Below are 8,328 nucleotides of genomic sequence, written 5' to 3'. Positions count from 1 at the left end.
GCTCGCCGGCCCGCCGGAGCGGGGGCTCGCGCGACTGTTTTCCGGACGCCGGCCGCGGTTCGCGGGGGCTCTAGGTGGTCTGACGCTGCCGCGGGGTGAGATGGATCGGGCTGGACCCGGCGCAGCCGAAGCCGAGGACGCGGAACCTCGAATGCGACCCTCGCGGACCCCTAAACGAGAGGAGCTGCGCCCGGCCTCGTAAGACACCTCTTCTCCGGTGCTAGGTCGACCCCGACGCCGCTGGCCGCCGCCGCCGCCTTGCCGCTATCCCTCCGCACGTTTGGGGCCGGTGGCGACCCGCAGGACGGCCGACAACTCGCTCGTTTGGCGGGGCGATGCAAGGTTAGGCGAACTGGGCGGTAACTCGGGTTAGTCGAGGGGACTTCGCGGTGGACAGGGGGGTGCGAATCCGGCCGGGCGGCCCTTCGATGGAGCCTGGTGCAGGGACATTCAATGGGATGAGCCGCGCTCGCCGCGGAACCTTCGAGCGCCGCTACTCAGCAAGTAAACGAGAGGGAGCTGCGCCCGGCCTCGTAAGACGCCTCTTCTCCGGTGCGAGCGCCCCGACGCCGCTGGCCGCCGCCGCCGCCTTGCCGCTATCCCGCCGCGCGTTTGGGGAGGGAGGGCGACCCGTAGGACGGCCCGCCGACTACACGACCGTTTGGCAGAGCGAGTGCAAGGTTAGGCGAGCTGGGCGGTAACTCGGGTTAGTCTGGGGAGACTCGCGGTGGACAGGGTGGCGCGAATCCGGCCGGGCGGCCCCATCGATTAAGCATTGGTAGGGAGCCGAGGATGAGCCGTGCGAAGTGGCCTCGGAGGCGGTCCGTGGGGGACGACGGGGGGGGACGGGCGTCGGCCCTCCGGCCCGAGCAGAGAACGTTCGGTCACCCAAGCGGGAATCTGCGCCCCGGCCCGAGTCGGACTCGGTCGGTGCGGCCCGCTGAGGCCCTCAACTATTCCCGTACGCGGGGGTCGGGAGCTGCGGCGCTGCGCCGGCGACTTACCCGCGCGAGGCACGCACTGCGTGCGGCCAGGATGCGGAGTTGGATCGGCGCTGGTTGGGAACCCTCGGGGAACGAAGGCGGACGGCGGCCAGCCGGCGCCGACGAACCCGTCGGGGAGGGGGCTGGTGGCAGGCGCGATCGGCACTATTGCTGACTGCCGGGAGGGAAGCTGCGCCCCGGCCGAGTCAGACTCAGCCGTTGCGGCCCCCCCGAGCCCGCAGCGCGTAGCGCGGAAGCCATACGCCCCCCCGATGCGGAGCGACAGACGCCCCCACGACCGCGGTTGGTCGGGAAGGCTTTTCGGATAGAGGTCGGACGGTGTGTGTGGACGGCTTCCCGTGGTGCCGCCGCTATCAAGCCGGAGGGTTTGAGAAACGACATTCGCGGAAGGACCGGCGCGGCCGGCGGACGCTCGCACGCGCGGCGCCCGACACTCAGCCGCTCGCTCGGCCTCCGTGGATCGTGGCTAGGTGGGATGGATGCCAAACCGGGTCGTCTCGGTCTCGCCGCAGTACGGTCGCGCCGGGGCCTGCGGGGCGGCGCGGGGAGCGCACGCTCACGCGGCGGCCGGGGCGCTAGAGTGCGACCCGCAGTGGGTAGGAACCGTCCACCCGACGTCGGACGAGCCGAGGCCGATGGAGGCCCTACCAAGGCGGGTCATGAGTGCCAGTCGGTCAGTTGGGTGAGGGGGTACTCGGAGGCCCGCCGGGAGCAGACGGGCGACCGGGGATGGGGGGCGTACGCGGGCGGGCGCCGGGAGAAGACGGCCCGTCCGGGGTCGAATCTCGGCCTGTGTTTTCGGAGCCGGCCGGGCATCACGCTCCCTCCTTGGATGGACAACATTCGTAGTTGACACTTTGTGTCATTTTATCCGAGCGGGCGGGCGCCTCGAGAGGCGGACCGTCCGGGGCGACTCTCGGCCTGTGTTTTCGGAGCCGGCCGGGCCTCACGCTCCCTCCTTGGATGGACAACATTCGTAGTTGACACTTTGTGTCATTTTATCCGAGCGGGCGGGCGCCGCGAGGCGGACCGTCCGGGGCGACTCTCGGCCTGTGTTTTCGGAGCCGGCCGGGCATCACGCTCCCTCCTTGGATGGACAACATTCGTAGTTGACACTTTGTGTCATTTTATCCGAGCGGGCGGGCGCCTCGAGAGGCGGACCGTCCGGGGCGACTCTCGGCCTGTGTTTTCGGAGCCGGCCGGGCCTCACGCTCCCTCCTTGGATGGACAACATTCGTAGTTGACACTTTGTGTCATTTTATCCGAGCAGACGGGCGCCGCGAGGCGGACCGTCCGGGGCGACTCTCGGCCTGTGTTTTCGGAGCCGGCCGGGCATCACGCTCCCTCCTTGGATGGACAACATTCGTAGTTGACACTTTGTGTCATTTTATCCGAGCGGGCGGGCGCCTCGAGAGGCGGACCGTCCGGGGCGACTCTCGGCCTGTGTTTTCGGAGCCGGCCGGGCCTCACGCTCCCTCCTTGGATGGACAACATTCGTAGTTGACACTTTGTGTCATTTTATCCGAGCGGGCGGGCGCCGCGAGGCGGACCGTCCGGGGCGACTCTCGGCCTGTGTTTAAGGAGCCGGCCGGGCATCACGCTCCTTCCTTGGATGGACAACATTCGCAGTTGACACTTTGTGTCATTTTATCCGAGCAGACGGGCGCCGCGAGGCGGACCGTCCGGGGCGACTCTCGGCCTGTGTTTTCGGAGCCGGCCGGGCATCACGCTCCCTCCTTGGATGGACAACATTCGTAGTTGACACTTTGTGTCATTTTATCCGAGCAGACGGGCGCCGCGAGGCGACCATCCGGGGCGACTCTCGGCCTGTGTTTAAGGAGCCGGCCGGGCATCACGCTCCTTCCTTGGATGGACAACATTCGTAGTTGACACTTTGTGTCATTTTATCCGAGCGGGCGGGCGCCGCGAGGCGGACCGTCCGGGGCGACTCTCGGCCTGTGTTTAAGGAGCCGGCCGGGCATCACGCTCCTTCCTTGGATGGACAACATTCGCAGTTGACACTTTGTGTCATTTTATCCGAGCAGACGGGCGCCGCGAGGCGGACCGTCCGGGGCGACTCTCGGCCTGTGTTTTCGGAGCCGGCCGGGCATCACGCTCCCTCCTTGGATGGACAACATTCGTAGTTGACACTTTGTGTCATTTTATCCGAGCAGACGGGCGCCGCGAGGCGGACCGTCCGGGGCGACTCTCGGCCTGTGTTTAAGGAGCCGGCCGGGCATCACGCTCCTTCCTTGGATGGACAACATTCGCAGTTGACACTTTGTGTCATTTTGTTCGGCCTGTGTTTAAGGAGGCGGCCGTCCTCCACTCGGTCCGTGTTTAAGGAGCGACACTCGCGCTCCGGTTCGGCCTGTATTTAGGGAGGCGGCCGTCCTCCGCTTGGTCTGTGTTAAGGGCGACACTCTGTCCATGTTTGAGGAGCCTGGCCCTGACGCTCCTCTCCGGCCTGTGTTTAAGGAGGCGGCCGTCCTCCCCTTGGTCCGTGTTAAGGGCGACACTCGGTCCATGTTTGAGGAGCCTGGCCCTGACGCTCCTCTCCGGCCTGTGTTTAAGGAGGCGGCCGTCCTCCCCTTGGTCCGTGTTAAGGGCGACACTCGGTCCATGTTTGAGGAGCCTGGCCCTGACGCTCCTCTCCGGCCTGTGTTTAAGGAGGCGGCCGTCCTCCCCTTGGTCCGTGTTAAGGGCGACACTCGGTCCATGTTTGAGGAGCCTGGCCCTGACGCTCCTCTCCGGCCTGTGTTTAAGGAGGCGGCCGTCCTCCCCTTGGTCTGTGTTAAGGGCGACACTCGGTCCATGTTTGAGGAGCCTGGCCCTGACGCTCCTCTCCGGCCTGTGTTTAAGGAGGCGGCCGTCCTCCCCTTGGTCCGTGTTAAGGGCGACACTCGGTCCATGTTTGAGGAGCCTGGCCCTGACGCTCCTCTCCGGCCTGTGTTTAAGGAGGCGGCCGTCCTCCCCTTGGTCCGTGTTAAGGGCGACACTCGGTCCATGTTTGAGGAGCCTGGCCCTGACGCTCCTCTCCGGCCTGTGTTTAAGGAGGCGGCCGTCCTCCCCTTGGTCTGTGTTAAGGGCGACACTCGGTCCATGTTTGAGGAGCCTGGCCCTGACGCTCCTCTCCGGCCTGTGTTTAAGGAGGCGGCCGTCCTCCCCTTGGTCTGTGTTAAGGGCGACACTCGGTCCATGTTTGAGGAGCCTGGCCCTGACGCTCCTCTCCGGCCTGTGTTTAAGGAGGCGGCCGTCCTCCCCTTGGTCTGTGTTAAGGGCGACACTCGGTCCATGTTTGAGGAGCCTGGCCCTGACGCTCCTCTCCGGCCTGTGTTTAAGGAGGCGGCCGTCCTCCCCTTGGTCTGTGTTAAGGGCGACACTCGGTCCGTGTTTAAGGAGCGGCCCTCGCGCTCCGGTTCGGCCTGTATTTAGGGAGGCGGCCGTCCTCCGCTTGGTCTGTGTTAAGGGCGACACTCGGTCCGTGTTTAAGGAGCCGGCCCTGACGCTCCTCTTCGGCCTGTGTTTAAGGAGGCGGCCGTCCTCCACTTCCTTCCATGCACCACCACATTCGCAGTTGACACTTTGCCATTTTTTCAGAGAGGTGACACTTAGTCGTTTTTTCGAAAGTTGACACTTAGTCGTTTTTTCGAAAGTTGACACTTTGCCGTTTTTTCAGAGAGGCGACACTTAGTCGTTTTTTCGAAAGTTGACACTTAGCCGTTTTTTCGAAAGTTGACACTTAGCCGTTTTTTCGAAAGTTGACACTTAGCCGTTTTTTCGAAAGTTGACACTTAGTCACTTTTTCGCCACAGTGACACCTCCAGCGCGTGCCACGGCGCTTTTCAGGTCTTCTATCCGACCTTGTGCTGTCGAGGACGGCGTGTCCGACGCCGTGGGGAGACCAGCACCATCTCCTCCATACTCGTAAACGGGGTGCTTTGGAAAACGGGGGGAAAGTCGATGAGTACACTGACTACTGGGACCATTTCATTGTACTCTGGCGCACCTGAAGACCAAAAAAGGTACTGCACCTTAGCCCGGGTACCTCACCCCCTGGTACCTCGAGGAGAACTTAGAAAAATTTCGACAAATTTTTGGTGAGCTCCAGGGAGAGAGGCTGATTTTTCGCTTTTTGAGGCCGACCGCCGAACCGGCGCGGGGCGGACTCACAAGCCCCGCAGAGCCGTGGGCACTTAGTCGTTTTTTCAGAGAGGCGACACTTAGTCGTTTTTTCAGAGGCGACACTTAGTCGTTTTTTCGAAAGTTGACACTTAGCCGTTTTTTCGAAAGTCGACACTTAGCCGTTTTTTTGGAAAGTTGACACTTAGTCGTTTTTTCGAAAGTTGACACTTAGTCGTTTTTTCGCCACAATTGGCTCTGAGCTCCAGGGGGAGAGCCTGGTTTTGCCTTATTTCAGGCCGGCTGGGGAACCGGCGCGGGTCGGATGCACGAGCCCGGCAGAGCCGTGGGCACTTAGAAAATTTTCGCCGATTAAGCTGGGACCTCCAGGCGGAGACCGGCATTCCTCGTCCTCGGGGTTCGACCCAGGAACCGGCGCTGGGCAGACGCCGTAGCCACGCAGAGCCGTGGGCACTTAGAAAATATTCGCCAAGTTGGCTCTGAGCTCCAGGCGGAGAGGCTGGTTTTGCCTTATTTCAGGCCGGCTGGGGAACCGGCGCGGGTCGGATGCACGAGCCCGCAGAGCCGTGGGCACTTTGCCATTTTCTCAGAGTCGACACTTAGTCGTTTTTTCAGAGAGGCGACACTCTGTCGTTTTTTCGAAAGTTGACACTTTGCCGTTTTTTCAGAGAGGCGACACTTAGCCGTTTTTTCGAAAGGCGACACTTAGCCGTTTTTTCGAAAGTCGACACTTAGCCGTTTTTTCAGAGATGTGACACTTTGCCGTTTTTTCGAAAGTCGACACTTAGCCGTTTTTTCAGAGATGTGACACTTAGAAACTTTTTGCCAAGTTGGCTGTGAGCTCCAGGAGGAGACCGTTATTTTTCGTCATTCGAGGCCGACTGCGGAACCGGCGCTGGGCGGACGCCAAAGCTCGGCAGGGCCGTGGGCACTTAGAAACTTTTTGCCAAGTTGGCTGTGAGCTCCAGGAGGAGACCGTTATTTTTCGTCATTCGAGGCCGACTGCGGAACCGGCGCTGGGCGGACGCCAAAGCTCGGCAGGGCCGTGGGCACTTAGAAACTTTTTGCCAAGTTGGCTGTGAGCTCCAGGAGGAGACCGTTATTTTTCGTCATTCGAGGCCGACTGCGGAACCGGCGCTGGGCGGACGCCAAAGCTCGGCAGGGCCGTGGGCACTTAGAAACTTTTTGCCAAGTTGGCTGTGAGCTCCAGGAGGAGACCGTTATTTTTCGTCATTCGAGGCCGACTGCGGAACCGGCGCTGGGCGGACGCCAAAGCTCGGCAGGGCCGTGGGCACTTAGAAACTTTTTGCCAAGTTGGCTGTGAGCTCCAGGAGGAGACCGTTATTTTTCGTCATTCGAGGCCGACTGCGGAACCGGCGCTGGGCGGACGCCAAAGCTCGGCAGGGCCGTGGGCACTTAGAAACTTTTTGCCAAGTTGGCTGTGAGCTCCAGGAGGAGACCGTTATTTTTCGTCATTCGAGGCCGACTGCGGAACCGGCGCTGGGCGGACGCCAAAGCTCGGCAGGGCCGTGGGCACTTAGAAACTTTTTGCCAAGTTGGCTGTGAGCTCCAGGAGGAGACCGTTATTTTTCGTCATTCGAGGCCGACTGCGGAACCGGCGCTGGGCGGACGCCAAAGCTCGGCAGGGCCGTGGGCACTTAGAAACTTTTTGCCAAGTTGGCTGTGAGCTCCAGGAGGAGACCGTTATTTTTCGTCATTCGAGGCCGACTGCGGAACCGGCGCTGGGCGGACGCCAAAGCTCGGCAGGGCCGTGGGCACTTAGAAACTTTTTGCCAAGTTGGCTGTGAGCTCCAGGAGGAGACCGTTATTTTTCGTCATTCGAGGCCGACTGCGGAACCGGCGCTGGGCGGACGCCAAAGCTCGGCAGGGCCGTGGGCACTTAGAAACTTTTTGCCAAGTTGGCTGTGAGCTCCAGGAGGAGACCGTTATTTTTCGTCATTCGAGGCCGACTGCGGAACCGGCGCTGGGCGGACGCCAAAGCTCGGCAGGGCCGTGGGCACTTAGAAACTTTTTGCCAAGTTGGCTGTGAGCTCCAGGAGGAGACCGTTATTTTTCGTCATTCGAGGCCGACTGCGGAACCGGCGCTGGGCGGACGCCAAAGCTCGGCAGGGCCGTGGGCACTTAGAAACTTTTTGCCAAGTTGGCTGTGAGCTCCAGGAGGAGACCGTTATTTTTCGTCATTCGAGGCCGACTGCGGAACCGGCGCTGGGCGGACGCCAAAGCTCGGCAGGGCCGTGGGCACTTAGAAACTTTTTGCCAAGTTGGCTGTGAGCTCCAGGAGGAGACCGTTATTTTTCGTCATTCGAGGCCGACTGCGGAACCGGCGCTGGGCGGACGCCAAAGCTCGGCAGGGCCGTGGGCACTTAGAAACTTTTTGCCAAGTTGGCTGTGAGCTCCAGGAGGAGACCGTTATTTTTCGTCATTGGAGGCCGACTGCGGAACCGGCGCTGGGCGGACGCCAAAGCTCGGCAGGGCCGTGGGCACTTAGAAACTTTTTGCCAAGTTGGCTGTGAGCTCCAGGAGGAGACCGTTATTTTTCGTCATTCTAGGCCGGCTGCAGAACCGGCGCGGGTCGGATGCACGAGCCCGCAGAGCCGTGGGCACTTTGCCACTTTTTCGCCACAATTGGCTGTGAGCTCCAGGAGGAGACCGTTATTTTTCGTCATTCTAGGCCGGTTGCAGAACCGGCGCGGCTCGGATGCACGAGCCCGCAGAGCCGTGGGCACTTAGAAAATTTTCAGAGAGGCGACACTTTGCCATTTTTTCAGAGAGGTGACACTTAGTCGTTTTTTCGAAAGTTGACACTTAGCCGTTTTTTCGAAAGTTGACACTTAGTCGTTTTTTCGAAAGTTGACACTTAGTCGTTTTTTCGCCAAAGTGCCCACCTCCAGCGCGTGCCACGGCGCTTTCCAGGTCTTCTATCCGACCTTGTGCTGTCGAGGACGGCGTGTCCGACGCCGTGGGGAGACCAGCACCATCTCCTCCATACTCGTAAACGAGGTGCTTTGGAAAACGGGGGGAAAGTCGATGAGTACACTGACTACTGGGACCATTTCATTGTACTCTGGCGCACCTGAAGACCAAAAAAGGTACTGCACCTTAGCCCGGGTACCTCACCCCCTGGTACCTCGAGGAGAACTTAGAAAAATTTCGTCAAATT

The sequence above is a fragment of the Syngnathus leptorhynchus genome, unplaced genomic scaffold (genome assembly GCF_054491065.1).
Source record: "Syngnathus leptorhynchus isolate UIUO unplaced genomic scaffold, UIUO_Slep HiC_scaffold_751, whole genome shotgun sequence".
Lineage (NCBI taxonomy): Eukaryota > Metazoa > Chordata > Actinopteri > Syngnathiformes > Syngnathidae > Syngnathus > Syngnathus leptorhynchus.
The sequence above is the reverse complement of the archived record's forward strand: the minus strand, read 5'-3'. Positions refer to the sequence as shown.